This window comes from Canis lupus, chromosome 27, assembly GCF_048164855.1.
Source record: "Canis lupus baileyi chromosome 27, mCanLup2.hap1, whole genome shotgun sequence".
Taxonomy (NCBI): domain Eukaryota; kingdom Metazoa; phylum Chordata; class Mammalia; order Carnivora; family Canidae; genus Canis; species Canis lupus.
The window spans coordinates 25,635,083-25,650,950 of NC_132864.1; the positions used below are offsets into that span (position 1 = coordinate 25,635,083).

The 15,868-nt window shown below is 50.6% G+C and overlaps 1 protein-coding gene across 7 annotated transcripts in view; it reads left to right on the forward strand.

Annotated features, from left to right (window-relative positions):
* Window positions 1-15,868, forward strand: part of KIAA1671 (KIAA1671 ortholog) — a 202,133-nt gene that overhangs the window by 30,954 nt on the left and 155,311 nt on the right. For 4 of the 7 annotated variants that reach the window (XM_072802991.1, XM_072802995.1, XM_072802996.1 and 1 more), the window contains exon 2: window positions 12,556-12,655. The exons of 1 other annotated variant lie outside the window; for it this stretch is intronic. The gene's annotated coding sequence lies outside the window, so the exon portion shown is untranslated. Of the gene's footprint in view, window positions 1-12,555; window positions 12,661-15,868 lie in introns of all 7 variants that reach the window. 2 more of the 7 variants (XM_072802993.1, XM_072802997.1) reach the window with 1 other exon arrangement.

Below are 15,868 nucleotides of genomic sequence, written 5' to 3' on the forward strand. Positions count from 1 at the left end.
GCCTTGGAGGCGGCAGGCAGCTCCTCTGTGGTTCCAGGCCCCCAGTCTTGCCCTCCAAAGTTCATTCTCCACTGGGTACCCCGAGTGACCTTCCAGAAGAGTCAGTGGAGCCCTCCAGGGACTTCCTGTCCCATATAGGATTGAACCCATGCTCCTTTCTGGAGAGACTCGGCCTTACACAGCACCCACTGCTTTTCAAAAAGACCTTCCTCAGGGGCGCCTGGGTGGCTCCGTCGGTTAAGCATCTGCCGTCCACTCAGGTCATGATCCCAGGGTCCTGGGATCGAGCCCCATGTAAAGCTCTCTGCTCAGCGGGGAGCCTGCTTCTCCCTCTGCCTCTGCCTGCCGCTCCCCCTGCTCATGCTTTCTCTCTCTCTGTCAAATAAATAAATAAAATCTAAACAAAAACAACCTTTCTTACCTGGACCTGCCTCCCGGTCCTTCTTTCTGGAACACTGTTTCCCTGGCTGTTTGCATGGCAGACTCATTGAGGTCTCAGCTCCAATTGTCACCTCCTCAGAGAGTCCTCCTCTTCCCCATCTTGCCACCCCAGACTAGAGTTGCTCCCCAGCCCCTGAATCTTATTACATAACCCTGTGGCTCTATCCTCGATGGTCAGAGCAATGTCCAACACATAGTAGGTGCTTACTTAATGCATATTTGTTAGATGAATGGTCCTGGCAAGGAGGTCCGGATTCTTGGATGTCCCCGGGCAATTCACATCACTGCTCAGAGCTCAGTCTCCTTGCTGATGTAACAAGGGACCTTGGGCCATGTGGTCTTTAAGATGGAAGATTCTGGACTTCCAGCTTCCAGGCCCCAGGAATTCAGGGCTGGTCAGGGCTCTTGGGGGACACATTGGCCCAAGGCAAGAGTGTGGGAGGAGGGCTGACCCTGAGCCTCAGGAAAGGGAGGGTCCCTGGGTGGAGAAGAAACTATTTGGGACGAGTTCCTGAGGCTTAGAAAGAGTTCCAGAGCCCTCCTCCCCACAGCCCCCCATGAAAACACGCGCTGTTGTCTTAGCTGCAGTGTTGGTGCCGGGAGGGCGCACGGGGTGAATGTCCACCCGCCAGGGACCTCTGCCAAACGGGCTTTTGTTTATTTGAGATTTGAACAAAAAAAGGGCTGTCCTCATAAAAACACAGCTCCAGAAACCTCGTCGGGGTTTTGGGATCTGGGCAGGAGATGGCAGGAAGCTTTTCTCACTGTTTGTTAAACATTAAAAAAAAATTTCAGATAGAACATCGTAAATGCCAAACAGCAGGAAGAAGAAATATCATCCAGGAACCCATCCCCATTGGACAAGCATTGTGAAATTTTGGCAGGGGGATTTTTGTATTTTTGAGGGCGCATTTGTTTCTTATATAAATGGATCGTGCTGATTATAATTACTATTATTTTTATGATTATTATTTCTTTCTTTCTTCTTCTTTTTTTTTTTTTTGCAAAACCCAGATCTATACAGCTTTGTAGCTTTCTGTTTTTTACTTAACATCATGCCATGAACCATGAACTGGTTTCTTCCATCATCAGTGTCCATAAACTTCATTTGGGACAAATGATTAAAATTGTCAGAGTTGAATACTGTAGTCGGCTTACCCAGTTCCCAGCAGTTGGACATTTAGATCATTTCACATTTCTTGGTCCATCTCTAGCGCCTCATGTACCTCATACCCTCTGGCCCTGGGCCACTGTGAACTTTTAGTTCCTCCAAGGGCCTCCTGCCTCAGGACCTTTGCATAGGCTGTTCCTGCTGTGATGCTCTCTATTGGACCTTCTCGATGGGCTTCTTTCCCTCTCATCAGTTTGCATTGACACCTCTCTTGTTTTTTTTATTTTTTTTCTCTTTGAGTTCTACCCATATCCCCTACCCCTGACTGTGAGCCACCTGAGGACAGGGGTGCCATTCCTTGCTGCCTCTGGAGGAGCTAGTGGTGGTGGTGGGGAGACTGTTAGTGTCACACTTTCCATATGTTCATCCTTGAGCTGTAAAAATGGGGCCTTGGCTTCTTTTTGTGCTTTGGTCGACTTGGGGATGAATAAATTTTATGATCGGGGTAGGGCATACATTTTTATTTTGTCCCCCAGAACATGAGGTAAAGATGGAGGTAACCCCCACTGATACATGACATCCCATCCAGTCCTCCCTTGACATACCACACACATAAGGACCCACATGAGCATGGCTGGATGTCATTGTCACCACAGTCATATTAGGAGGTGCTCTTGACTGAACATTTAGTATGTGCCAGGCACTGTGCTAGTGCTTTTCAGGAATATACTCATTTAATCCTCAGAGGTGTTGTTATTGTCCTGATATTATAGACAAGGCAGCTAGGCTCAGGTATTATTTGCACAGAATCACACAAGATATAAACCCAGGCAGGATGGTTCAGAGTCCATGTTCTTAAAGTACAGCCCGCCCCATCACACGACCACACACACACACACACCCCTCTCCAGCACACAAACTCTCAGACCTGTGACTGCATACCTAGCAGGCACACCCCCACGAACGTGCCCTCACCTGCTGTCCCTCCATAACACCACCACCTACTCCCTTCCCGTCCCTCACAACCATCAGGACACCCAGATCCACTGCCACCTTGCACCCCACTCCCCGCCTTCACAGGCAGAACTGACCAGTGAACCCTTCTACTGCACACCGTTGAAACAGCCTTGTCCCCAGGCATCCCACACACAACCTGGTTCACAATCCAAATATATACACGCATCCTATATCCACCCAACCACCTGGAAACTTGTTCCTTGGACCCAAGCATGGCGCATGCCCACCCATTCATGTGTGCCAGATGTGTGAGCACACCAGCAGCAGCCCTGGGGGCGGGGTGGGCGGTGCACATCAGGCTTGGCCTGCAGAACTGCTGCCTCCAGCCCGGCCCCAGGGTGAACGGGCCACTCCTGGGTGTCAGCAGGGGGCCCTGGCTGGTTCCCCGGCCTGGCCCTTCCTTGAGGGGTGGGGTCATCGTGACCCCATGGTGACTTGGCCTTCCTGGGGGCAGCTTCAGGCGTGCTGGCCTCTGACTGCTGTGGCAGCCTGGATGCCAGGTGTCCCCTCCTCCCCTGTGGGAAGGGCCCGGGGCTCAGTGGCTCTACCAGGCAGTGTGCTGGGCCCTTTTGTGCCAGGTGGGGAAACTGAGGCTGAGGACACACAGCCAAAGTCACAGGCCTCCCGTTGGCCACGCCGTCATACCGCCTTGCTGTGGGGCTGGCCCAGGCAGCGCCTTCTCTCGGGCTGGCTTTGAGGCCCCGTCCCTCTGCGTTTTCAGGATTGTCCCCTCTCTTTATTCCTGCCAGTGATTCAGCCTTTTGGCCTCTGGAATTTGGCAAGATGTGTGACCTCGGACAGGCACTTAATCTCCGTAAGCCTCCGTTTCCTGCTTTCTCAACAGTAACCTGTAGTCGCTGGGTGACGGCTGGGTGACGGCTGGGTGACGGCTGGGTGACGGCGAGGGGTCCGGCCTAACCTCTGTCCAGAGCTGTCTGCCGGCTGGAGGCAATCGTGGGGTGGTGGGGAGGCTCCTCCCGGCTCCGCCCTGCTCCCCTTGCCCACTCCCACCTCCGCCCGCCCCACGTGGCCACAGCGGGTCTAGACCTGGGTCTGCTGGGCCCCTGGCAGCCCAGGCAGCCCAGGCAGGACGGGATTCGTGCTGGCGCCGCAGACACCACCCTCACTCTTCGGCGTCCCTGACCACGCCCGCCGCTAAGCTCCCCAGAGGCCGTCTTTGGGGTTTAGGGATGTTGCCAGGGGGGTTGGGGTGGCGGCCAGGCCCAGGACCCTGACGCAGCTGCGGGGGCCCCTAAAGAGCTGGACTCGCTAAGGGTGCCCATGCTCGGGTGTCTGCCGGGAGACAGGGGTCGTAGCCCGCAGGGTTCGTGTCCCAGCTGGAGGCTCTGGGCTTCTAGGGGACAGGGTCTCCGAGTGAGGGGCCCCCCCCAACTGCGCATGGAGGATCTCATCTTGTCTTTGGGATTACTGACCTGTGTCAGCGCCACGTGTCTCCCCTGCAGCGCCCAAGCCACCCTGTCTTGTTCGCAGCTGTCTCTTGGCCCCCAAGTACTGTGCCTGGTGTGGGGTGGGGGTGGGGATCAGTAAAAACATACACGATGCTGAGTGCTTTTACATGTATGTTCTTTTTTTAAAGATTTTATTTATTTATTCATGAGAGACACACAGAGAGAGGCAGAGACACAGGCAGAGGGAGAAGCAGGCTCCCTGCGGGGCGCCTGATGCAGGACTCGATCCTGGGACTCTGGAGCCTCATCCTGAGCTGAAGGCAGATGCTCAACTGCTGAGCCCCCCAGGCACCCTTACGTGTGTTCTTAGCAAATCTCTCCGCTGCTTTTGGAAGTAGGTAGGATTATTAGCCCATGTGACAGGTGAGGAAGCCGAGGCTGAGGAAGACAAGACACTTGCCCAGGTTCAAAAAGGCGGGGTTTGAACTTGAGCATGCGTGCTGTGAACTGCTCCTGGCAGCTCTCCTCCGGCTCGGCTCGGATGCCCACTTGCCAGGTGTTGATCTAGAAGCAGCTCTCCCCGCCTCTCCTTCTCCCTGCCTTGAAGCCAGCAGGTCTCACCTGGACCACAGGATGGAGGATGTGACATGTGAGCCGCCCTCCCCCAGGAGGCTCTTGGCAGGTGGGAGGTAACTCCACCCTCCCCCTCCCCGCTCGGGAAGGGAAGGCGGATCAGAGTGCAGGGGAGGCAGAGAGAGGAAGGTGATTCTGTGAGAGTCCCAGATGCAATCTCACAGCACCTCAAAGCCTTAGAAGATCTGGCCACACCACTTCCCTCCACTCTGCTCTAGCCCTGCTAGCAGAAATTTCTGTTCTTGAGCTCTTTTCGGATTCTGGACCCCTTGGTCTTCCCCTGGCTGGCTCCCTGTGATCCTTTAGGTCATGCAGCTGAAATGTTACCTCCTCCAGGAAGCCTTCCTTGATCACCTAGTGTTAACGGTGACCCCCAACTTTTAAGTTCTTCACTGTGGCCCCATCACCAAGCCCTGGGTCACTTTTTGAAGAAATCTCTAAAAGAGCAGCTTTGAAACAGCCAGTGCAAACGGTAGAAACTCAGATGGTCTTGGTAGTCATTCTTGGTAGTCAGGTGGACCCATTTCACAATGGGGTATGTCTCACCAGCGTGTCAGACACCCTACGGGAGAACGGTTGTCCTGAACAGGCCCCATCTCATGAGTCAGATTCTAGGAAGGAGAGGTGTCTTTTTTTTTTTTTTTTAATTTTTATTTATGATAGAGAGACAGAGAGAGAGAGAGAGAGAGGCAGAGACACAGGCAGAGGGAGAAGCAGGCTCCATGCACCGGGAGCCCGATGTGGGATTCGATCCCGGGTCCCCAGGATCGCGCCCTGGGCCAAAGGCAGGCGCCAAACCACTGCGCCACCCAGGCATCCCAAGGAGAGGTGTCTTAAGCTGAGCTCCCCCAGAAGCAGGGCCTGAGTGAATGGTGTGAGGGGAAGTGGTTTATTTGGGTGGTGATACACCATTAGGATATGCTAATGAGCTGGTTACCCCTGTGGGCCACTGGGAACATTGGGGAGACTATAAACACACCCTTGAATTGTCACAGCGCCAGCAGAAAGCTGGCCACCTGTGCCGAGCAGATTTAGGTGAGGCTCCAAGAGGCGCCATGAGCATCTGCTGTGACGCGGCAGGCTCTTCCCTTGGTGGCTGACAGGCACGGGGCAGCCGAGGGCGACAGAGGCTCAGGTGAAGCGCGGCCTGTGCTCAGAGGCTGTGACAGGGAGAGGCCACTGGTTCTGCCGCGGGTCCGCGGCTGTTGGCACAAAGTTGCCACTTGAATATAAAAGGATCTTTGAACCAGAGAGGTCCTTTTCTTGGGTTCACCTTCTACTTTATGATAAGAAGAGTGCCTGTATATTGAGTGCTTGCTGTATACACTTTCCAGGCATCTTCGCTTCCTTGTATTTTTTGTGATGATGCACAAAGCCTGTCTCTCCTCCTGCTTCCCGCAGCTTTCCTGCACCCGTGCAGAAATCCAGTGGACTAATTCTACAGGCTCCCACCTCCTCCCAGTCTAAATGATTAATAATAATAATACTGTTGACAAGGACAGTCATTGACACGTGTGGTGACCACAGACGTTGTGCACGTGCACTTTGCACATGTGATCTCAATTAATCCTCACAAAAGCATGTGAAGTACAAAGCCTTGGTTGTGTTTTATAGATGAGGCAGCTGAGGCTCAGAGAGGTGGAGCGACTGGCCCAAGGTCACACAGCTAGGAGAGGTTGGGACCCCAGTGGGTGCCCAGCTGGTTGATTCCAGAAGTCCACGCTCTGAACGGTCATACAGAAGGCCACAGACAGGGCAAGGAGACCAGGAGCTCCTGGCTGCCAGTCCTGCATGCCCCAAACACGGCATCCTCTGAGCTCTTAATAACTGGTGATTATGCTGGGCAAAAAGCAGGGTCTGGGAGAACTGAGAGCAGGTGGTGTTTATCCAAATTTAGGAGATTGTATAGTGTTTTCTGTAACCTGGCCTGGTAAGTTGCCTTTGGGGGAGGGGCTCACAATGACTCATGGGGATCCGACTCCCCTGCCCTGGACCCAGGTGGCTGTTCTTTTTTTTTTTTTTTTTGTATTCATAAGAGACACACAGAGAGAGGCAGAGACACTGGCAGAGGGAGAAGGAGGCTCCATGCATGAAGCCCGATGTGGGACTCAATTCTGGGACTTGGGGATCAGGTCCTGAGCCAACGGCAGACGTTCAACCACTGAGCCACGCAGGTGTCCCCAAGGTGGCTGTTCTAAGAGCTGAAGTGTGGCCAGGATATCTTGTTGGAGGGCACTCTCTAGACTCTAGGACATTTTAAAGCTTTGCTGTTGGTGACTGGAAAGCAGAGATGTTCAGGTGGGGTCCTTTTGCGTGTCTTCTAGAGATAAGGATAAAGGGCTTTGGGAGCGGAGGGTAAAGCCTCCCCCACACTCCCATGCACATCCACACCTTATGGATGCTGCTTCTCTTTAGGCTGGGCACCTGGCATGTCTAGAGGTCATCTCTGGCATTGTCATACATTATAGACGTCATTCAGGAGGCAGTGCCTCCTCCTGGGCCCCAGACAAAGGCTTGGGTTCTGTCTCAGGGAGGGGTCCCAAGAAGCAGAGCTGGAGATGCACACTGAGGAAGAAACTGACTGGGGCTGAGCTCTCAGAAGGGGGAGTGAGTGAAGCTGGAGAGGGCAGAGGAGGGGTGTGACCTCAGCCAGGTTTAGCTTTAGCCTGATCCCCCAGGGAGCTCTGGAGCCACAGAACAAATCCTGCCTGGAAGCAAGGGTACACAGGCTTTTGTGTCCTATATCAGTCTGTTGTTGGCTATGGATGCCCTGGTTTGGGGGGGGTGGGGCTTATAGGCAGGGTTGTGGGCCAGCCTGTTGGAGGATAGCTTTCCTGGAAAAACGTGTACCTGTGCGCCGAGGTAGTTGCACAGAATCACTACTCCATCCCATTCTTATCCTCCCTCAAAACACTCATTTTCTCATTCAAACATCCCTGTGTTTCAGCAGATATTTATTGTGTACCTCTTAGTGCCAGGCGCCTTGCTAGGCTCTGGCAGTAAACCAGGGAGCACAACAGGAGGGAGCAAGGCAGACAAATAGAACAGGCTTAAAACAGGGGCCAGTGTCACCAAGAAGCAGAAAGTTTTGGCAATCCTACCTGGGGTGGGGGTGGGGGTGGGGGGCGGTGAGGTCAGGGAAGGCTTCCTGGAGGAAGAGGCATCTCAGGGAGCTGTTGCTGAGTTAGCACACGTGGGTACTGACATCACTCAGGAAGAAGGGAGGTGATTGGCAAATCCCTGTGGGTCTCTTTCCCTTCGGAGGGTAGATTTCATTCTAGATCCTGACTCCCTCCGTATCAAGGCAAACGGTTTCTAGGATGAGTGAGTCTGGAGCGAGGAAAGGAGGTGGGGAGTATTTGGCAGGAGGTGAAGTCCCTGGGTGCACAGGGGCAGATCATTCGGAGCTGTGCTGCGGGGTGTGGCTTTATTTGGTGAGCACCTGGGGCCTCTGGAAGTTTAGGCTTTGTTCTCAGGGGTAGTAGCAAACCTTAAGTATGTATATGTTTGTATATGTATGTAACTTGTAACCACCACTCCTATCAAGATCTAGAACATTCCTAAGCCCCCAGAAAGCTTCCTTATACCGCTTTTAGTTAATAATCGTCAAAGGCTATTTTTGTTTTAAGATTTTATTTATTTATCCACGAGAGACACAGAGAGAGAGGCAGAGACTCTGGCAGAGGGAGAAGCAGGCTCCATGCAGGGAACCCGATATGGGACTCGATCCCAGGACCCCGGGATCATGCCCTGAGCCGAAGGCAGACGCTCAACCACTGAGCCACCCAGGCGCCCCTCCTCAAAGGTTATTAATGCTGTTCTTCTTTCAGTTGCCTCGAGGAGGCTTTGGATATTTCCTGAACTTCATACAAGTGCGCTTTGACGCACATACCGCTTTGGGTTCTGGTTGTTTTGCTCACCTGATGTCTGTGATTGCTATCCATGTTTTGCCTGTCACAGTAGTTTGGTTTTTTTCACTGCTGTATTTCATTCCATCATAGGAATATGCTAGTAGTTCTTTATCCAGTCTACTGTTGATGGGCAGTTAGGTGGTTTCGGCTTTGGCTATTATGAATGAAGCAGCGAGGAGCATCCGTGTGCGCGTCCTTTGTGAACCAAGCACTCATTTCTGTTGGGTAAGTACCCAGCCGTGCGTTAGGTGTAGATCGGCTTCAGTGGACTCTACCAAACAAAGTATTTGTGCCGGTTTAAAATCAGTTCCACTTCTCATCCTTGAAAGCACTTGCCAATGCCAGTCTTTGTAATTTTGGCCATTTTGGTGGATCTGGGGGTAGTTTGTCATTGTGATTATAGTTTTGCATCCCCAGGGACCAGTGAGGCTGAGCATCTTTTCATATGCTTATTGGTCATTGGAGACCTTTTTCTGTGTGTGTGCATGTGTGTATTCCAGGTCCAAGTAGATAATAGTTTTCAGATCATGCCGCTGTGTCATCCTGTGGGCAGCTCACTCAGGATTCCTGTAGCTGGAAGGTCCTTCATTTATAGAACCCTTGGGCCAAAGCAATTTCTGTGTCATATAAATAAGTATAGACTTGTATATTATATAAAATATTATAGTACATATAAATACATGTAATGCAGATAGTAACATACATCACCAGATTAGATATAATATACATAAGCAACGCATAGTTATATATAGTTTTATATATGTTTTTATATATACATAAAAATTACATTATGAATCAGGAACCCCGGGTTCTTTTTTTTTTTAATTTATTTTTTATTGGTGTTCAATTTGCCAACATATAGAATAACACTCAGTGCTCATCCCATCAAGTGCCCCCCTCAGTGCCCATCACCCCCACCCCCCACCCCCCTCCCTTTCTACCACCCCTAGTTCGTTTCCCAGAGTTAGGAGTCTCTCGTGTTCTGTCTTCCTTTCTGATATTTCCCACTCATTTTTTCTCCTTTCCCCTTTATTCCCTTTCACTATTTTTTTATATTCCCCAAATGAATGAGACCATATCATGTTTGTCCTTCTCTGATTGACTTATTTCACTCCGCATAATACCCTCCAGTTCCATCCACGTCGAAGCAAATGAGAACCCTGGGTTCTAGTTGGAATTCTGACTGGTGTGTGTCCCACCTCTGGGTTAGGAAAATCATTCTCCTCTCTGGCATGGACACACTTCTTTCCCATTTTCCTGTGCTAAAAATCAAGCAGGCTCTTTTTTTTTTTTTTTTTTTTTTAAGATTTTATTTATTTGCTCATGAGAGACACACAGAGAGAGGCAGAGACACAGGCAGGGGGAGAAGCAGGCTCCATGCAGGGAGCCTGATGTGGGACTCGATCCCAGGACCCCGGGATCACTCCGTGAGCCAAAGACAGATGCTCAACCGCTGAGCCCCCCCCCTGGGTGTTCCAAGGAGGGTCTTCTCATATCTGGACTCAGTGTTAGTGAGGTGCCATGGTTTAAAGATCCAGGAAGAGAATCACTTTGGATTTTTTTTTTCCCCAAGCACCCAGGAAGTGTTTGGCAACTTGGTTGGGGTGGGGGTGCAGCTCCTTACCATTGGCAACCACCGAGCAAGGCAGGGATGCTGAGCACCCTTGGGTGCTTCTGGTTGGGCTCCCTGCTGAGGCAGGGGTGTGATGATGAGTGTGATTCTTACGGGCAGGGGGTACCTGTGGAGGTAATACAGGGAAGACAAGGAGACTCACATAGGGTGTGTGATCAAGACTATAGAACCTAAGAGTTCTCCACCAGAGAAGGGAGGGAGCTGGGGTATTGATATACCTGTTCCTTCCGCCTTTGGTGGTGGGCTGACCTTCTGGGGCATTGACTCACTGGCACTTCTGACCTGTGCTGCCTGCTGGCCAAGTGAGGCCCCACGACTGGAAACCAAGCCCTCCAGCCGGCATCTTCCATAGGCAGCCCTGTGCATCCAGGGCTGTGGGTGGGGAAGCAGTAGAAGGGGAAGGTGCATGCTGCACCCTCCTCGAAAAGCTCATGGGCCCTCTGACATTTATAAACGGTCAGTAACTTTATCTCTTCTGCTTTGTGCTTTCAGTGATTCAGGGTTTCTTGAATGTGCCTGTTTTCTCTCGCGTCCACACTGATTTTTCTCAGAAGGCAGCACAGCAGAGGAAGCAAGAGAGTGGGCTTCCTCATCAGTGTCCCAGAGCCTCGGTTTGCTCATCTGTAAAATGGGGGTAAAATGCTCCCTGCCGCCGAGGTTGCTGGGAGAAGTGAGTGTGTGCCTGTGGCACGTTTCCCAGGAACCCAGCCTCATGGTCAGAAAATAGAAACGAGTTGGTTGTGATCCTCATCGTGTGAAATGTAGAAATCGTAACTAAGTAAAAAGAGTTTCTCTGAAACCCTTTGTGACTGCCTTGAGCTGAAAGTGTGAAAGAGTTGATTGTCCTCATTATAACTCATTATGTTTGTCATTCAGTGACTCCTAAAGAATTCCTTGTGAGCAGCAGATGTTACCCTAGAAATTGAACCGTGTTACCCTGACGTCTCTATCTGGTCCTTCTGGCCCCGCTGGTAGAGACTTCCTTAGTGCCCCGTGTTGCCAGTGAATAAAGATGATGGGTTTTGGGGGTCGAGGGCTGGCTCATGGTCGATCACTGGAACACGTGGCACTCCTCCGTCCAAACCACAAATGATCTGGGCCCCACCATGAGTCACTTCATTCCCTGGAGCCTGTGCGAAGAAGAACCGTTTATTAACCCGGGCCTCTCCGCCCTCCTCACGGTACACCCTGCGTTTAAGGGCCAAGGGACGAGTCAAAATAAACTGTTCTCAGCGATGCTAAGGGTTGTGACTTCTTACAACGGGTGGGTGATTTGGGGTTCAGTTAAAAAAGGCCGGGCCTGGGACGGGGGCAGTCAGCCAGTCATTGAAAAGGCTGAGGATGAAGTTAGCTCCAGGGGACTGAGTGCCAGCTTGCCTGTGGGACTCACCCCCTCCAAGCCTCAGTTTACACAGCTGGATATTGGGAGTGTGTGGAGCTGTCCAGTAGAACTTTGAGTGCCATCCACTGGTCCCCCAAGCCTGTTGAGCGCTTAAAACAGACCTAGTGCAACTGAAGTGCTGGGTTCAAAATTGCATTTGGTTTTAACTAATTAGAATTTATTTATTTATTAAAAGATTTTATGTATTTATTCATAAGAGACACACAGAGAGAGGCAGAGACAGAGGCAGAAGGAATAGCAGGCTCCCTGCGGGAAGCCCAATGCAGGACTCTATCCCAGGACCCCGGGATCACCACTGGAGCCAAAGGCAGACTCTCAGCTACTACTACTACTACTACTACTACTACCACCACGCACCCCTTAACTAATTGAAATTTAAATGTCAGTAGCCACATGGCAAGTGTCATACTATGAGCAACCCAAAGAACCTCATGGAGGCTGGGGCTTTGGGGTTATTCAGGTAGCCACTCAGCTGCATCCTGCCTCCTCCAGGAAGCCCTCATCTCTCTTTCTCTTCAGCTGAGTTAAGCTCTGTATGAGTTTCCTACGACCACTGTAACAATTGACCACGGTTCAGTGGCTGCAACAAGTTTATCACCTTAACAAGTTTATTACTTTATAATTTTGGAAGTCAGAAGTCTGAAATGGGTCATCAGAGGTGCTTTCCTTTTGGAGGCTCTGTCCTTGCCCTTTCCAGCTTCCAGAAGCTGCTGCAGCCTTGGCTTGTGGTCCTGCATCACTTTGATCTATTTTTTTTTAAAGATTTTGTTTATTTGAGAGAGATACAGAGCATGAGCAAGGGGAGGGGCAGAGGGAGAGGGAGAACCAGACTCTGTGCTGAACAGGGATCCCAAATATGGGACTCGATCTCAGGACTCTGGGATCACAACCTGAGCTGAAAGCAAACGTTTAACTGACTGAGCCACCCAGGTGCCCCGATCTGTTTTTTTCATCACATTTTCTCTCTCTGAACTGACCTTCTTGCCTCCCTTTTACAGGGACCCTTGTCATGACACTGGATCCATCCAGATAATCCAGGGTAACCTTCTCCATCTCAAGAGCCTTCATTTAGTCACACCTGTAAAGTCCCACCTGCTGGTAAGGTAACAGATTAATTGGTTTTGGGGGTTAGGGCGTGGATGTCTTGTGGGGGAGCATTATTTTGTCTCTGTAAGCTCTTTGTCCCGTTGGGCCTCAATGTCACCTCAAAGCCCATGGCCATGTCTGCTTCCCCCATTAGACTGTGCTTCAAGAACAAGTGGGGACACCTGTGTGACTCAGCGGTTGAGTGTCTGCCTTTGGCTCAGGGTGTGATCCTGGGGTCCTGAGATCGAGTCCCGCATCAGGCTCCCCACAGGGAAACTGCTTCTCCCTCTGCCTGTGTCTCTGCCTCTCTTTCTATGTCTCTCATGAAAAATTAAAAAAAAAAAAAAAAAAAAAAACAAATGCATTCTGTCCCCCAGTGTTGGCTAGAAACCTGCTCTGAGCCAGGCCAGCCCAGTGCCAGGCAGTGGGGGTGAATGGCCGATTGGCAGAGAGCACATACTCCGGAGACAGACAGCCTGAGTACAGGTGTCCCAGGTCTGCTAGCTTACTAAGCAGTTGACCTCAGCAGATCACCTTGCCTTTGAAGCCTCAGTTTTCTTACCTGTAAAATGGGGCTAATACTAGTCTAAACCCCAGGAGGTCTTTGAAGGGATTGACAAAAATTACGTATGTAGAGTCCTTGGCACAGTGCCCAGCACACAGCATCACCTAATAGCACAACAGTTGTTGACACTGCAAGGATTAACAGGATAGGTGGGGGAGTGAGGCTGCCTGAGTTCAAATCCTGACTCCACTCCTTGGGCAAATTGCTCGACCTCCCAGGCCTTGTTGTCTTCATCCATCAAGTGGGACCTCATCATGCACCCCACCTCAGAGGGTGGATCAAGTGGAGAAATGCATTCACGGTGCCATCTGGCACCAAATCAGTGCTCAATTAGTGTTAGCGATTTGACGATGGTAATTATTAATACTACACTTCCCAGGCCCCAGCTCTCAAGAGGCTGGAGGACCAAGCAATTGAACAAACTTGGAACGGCTCATTGGGGTGTCTTCTTGGTAGCTGGGCCAGGTATATGTCTTCAAGTGCACAGAGGCCCAGGTTCTGTGCCAGGACTGGGGCCTGTCTGGTGTGCCCCGAGGCTGGCAGTGCCAGGCCCTGACAGGTTTACAGGGGTGCTGGGAAGCTGGCCCAGGAGGACTCAGAGTCGGTTGGTTGCCTGAAGGGTATGGGAGGCACAGTTATCCTCCTGGGAAAACCGGGAGAGGCCATGTCAGGTATCACTGCAGGTTTATTGGTGTGGACGGCATGCACGTGACGTAGACAGAATGGCTGGCGGGCGTGGGGTGGGGTGGGTGCCACGTAGCAGCCAGAGAGACAGACTTGAGACTGATGACATCCCTGAGGACCCAGCTTTGGTCCTGACAGTCCTTTCAGGCTTTTCTTGTACCCTGGTTTTGGGGGATACTCTCTGGTGTTTACATTGTTTTTGGCACTTCCTCTGTTGTTAATAAGGCTTGTGTAGGTGACAGGCGCATGCCAGATGCTAGGCTGGCCTCGCGAATGACATCTGCTTAGCCAGTTGTCCTTCTTTCTCCTCTCCCCAGCTGTGAAACCAGATACAGTTTGAGAGTAGGTAAGGGTAGACTCCCTGGAATCACTGTCTCTCAAATTCCTGCAGTAGAGACTTGGCTTCAATAGGTACATTATTATTCTTTACATAACAACAACAACAACAAAAATCCGGAGGGGAGTGGTTCAGAGTTAATGCAGTGGCTCAGCGGCGTTAAGGTCTTTTTCATGCCACTGTCCTTAAAATAGTGCTTGTGATCTTTGGTCTCAACATGGTTGCCTTGGCTCCAGGCATCACATCTCTGTTCCAGGTAGGAAGAAGGGAGGGAGCACTGTAAGCCGCATCCACCTTTTTTTTTTTTTTTAATTTTTAAAAAATTTTTATTTATTTATGATAGTCACAGAGAGAGAGAGAGAGGCAGAGACACAGGCAGAGGGAGAAGCAGGCTTCATGCACCGGGAGCCTGACGTGGGATTCAATCCCGGGTCTCCAGGATCGTGCCCTGGGCCAAAGGCAGGCGCTAAACCGCTGTGCCACCCAGGGTTCCCCCACCTGTTTTTATTAGCAAAGCAAATGCTTCACTGCAAATCTAGCCGTTTCCTCTTATGTCTTTTTGGTCAGAGCTGGATCACATGACCATGCTTCTAGCTGTGAAGGCCCAGAAAGCAGTCTCTGGCTTGTTAGCCTTAAGAAAGAAAGCTCCCTGAGAGCTTGCATCTTTATGTTTTGACTTCGATTCTATATTCTTTGATATTACTGGTGATTTCTAGCCTCATGGCCTTTTACCATATCCACACAACCCCTGCATGGACTTTTTATTATTTTATTTTATTCTTCTATTGGTCAACTTTTTGCTTTTCCTAAAGTCAAATAAATTTTTTAAAGAACTTTTGTGAAAATCTCTTGTAAATAGTAAGCTAGTGTCACTTGTCTTAAATAGAAAATAACAGTAAAATTAAATACAACGAAACTAAAATAATATTTTAAAATATGCTGCAGCTAGATATGGTGTGAGCTTGGGGTTGTTTTTATTAAATTGAGGTATTACCACATAATGGAAACATTAAGTGTTTAAGTCACGGTAGCACTAGGCAGAGACAGTCTCTGGGGCTTCGCGGGACGACACCAGGAGAATCAGAAGGACACGCCTTGTGCACGGTGTCATTCGCAGTGGCTTCATGCTGTACCTGGCCATCAGAGCATCCTAAGTGTTAACCTACGACCAACTTGTGTCCCACCTGGACTGCCTCCCACCTCTAGGGAACCTAGCACTGTCCCATTTTGCCCTCCCTGTGCCTGTGCTGGGCGTCAACTAGGTTTGGGGAAGGAGAACTCAGAATAGAGGGCTGTATGCCCTGGGTGAGCTAGGGTGGGGGTTCTAAATCTTAAAAGAAGAAGAACCTCAGCTTTAATTCTGATACAGGGCATTAGGACCAGGTACGTTGCCAAGGATGGTTGGAAGTGACTTTGGCCTGGGAAATTAGCATGGGTTTCTTGGAAGAGGTGTCCCTGACAATGCTCTAAAAAGATGGGTGGGAGTTGGGCAAACAGAACTTGTGCTGTGTGTAAAAAGCTGTCCACGGAGAAGGAATAAGTGGAAAAGACACTCAAGTCATGGAACCCCAATGGGAATCTGGGAGTGGAGACAGGGCCTGTAGTATAGACGAAGTTAGTTATTTTTGGCAGGCCCTGG